Source organism: Octodon degus, unplaced genomic scaffold (genome assembly GCF_000260255.1).
Source record: "Octodon degus isolate 3935 unplaced genomic scaffold, OctDeg1.0 scaffold01075, whole genome shotgun sequence".
NCBI lineage: Eukaryota > Metazoa > Chordata > Mammalia > Rodentia > Octodontidae > Octodon > Octodon degus.
In genome coordinates, this window is record NW_004525651.1 from 5406 (window position 1) to 6455 (window position 1050).

Sequence of the window (1050 nt, forward strand, 5' to 3'; positions counted from 1 at the left end):
AAACAGCTGCAGAAAGGTATAGAGGAACTCAGATTGGAAATGAAAAAAGAAATCCCTGAATTAATAATATCTGCAGTACAGAAGCAAATGCAGAAACATATGGAGGAAACCAAATGCCCACGTAGAACAAGTGTAGAGGAACTAGCTCAGCTCAAATGTATGAATTAATAGAGTCAATAGTAAATAAGCAACAGCAGAAAGTCATAGAGGAACTCAGAGCAGAATTCTTTTCTACTAGCTCAGCTCAAATGTATGAATTCATAGCACTGATAGTAAATAAGCAACAGCAGAAAGTTATAGAGGAACTAAGAGTGGAATTTTCTGAAATAAAAAAAGAATTCTCAGAACTAATAGCATCTGAAGTAAAGAATCAACTACAGAAACATAGGGAGGAAACCCAATCTGGGAAAAAAAAAACCAAAAAAAAAAAACACTGCAGTAAAAGAATTACTAACTGCTTCTAAAGGAAACATTGATAAAAAAAAAAATAGGGGAGATTAGAAAAATGATGGATTCCTTGAATGAGCAATATAGGAAAGAAATAGATTGCATGAAGAAGAGTCAAAGAGATATAGAGGAAACTGAAATCTCAATCAGAAGCTTGCAAAATCGTTTAAGTGAAAGGGAAGACAGAGTTTCAGATCTTAAAGATGCTGGTACAGCTAGTGAAAAGGTAAGAAAGGATCTCTTAAAAACAACTAGGATGCAGGAAAAAGTAATCCATCACCTGCAAGACAATGCAAAGATGAACAATGTGAGATTAATAGGCATCAATGTGAAAGGAGGCAATACAAATGACATTTAAAAAATATGGGCAGAAGTAATAGCAGAAAACTTCCCAAATATGAGAAAACAACCTGATATTCAGTTAACCGAAGCATACAGAATGCCAAGTAACGTCAACCCAATTGAAAACACACCAAGACATATCATAATCAAAATCCCAGAAAATCAGCACAAGAATAATATGGTAAAAGACACTAGAGAAAAGAAGCAGATCACATTCAAAGGAAAACCCATCAGAATTATGGCTGACTTCTCTTCACAAAC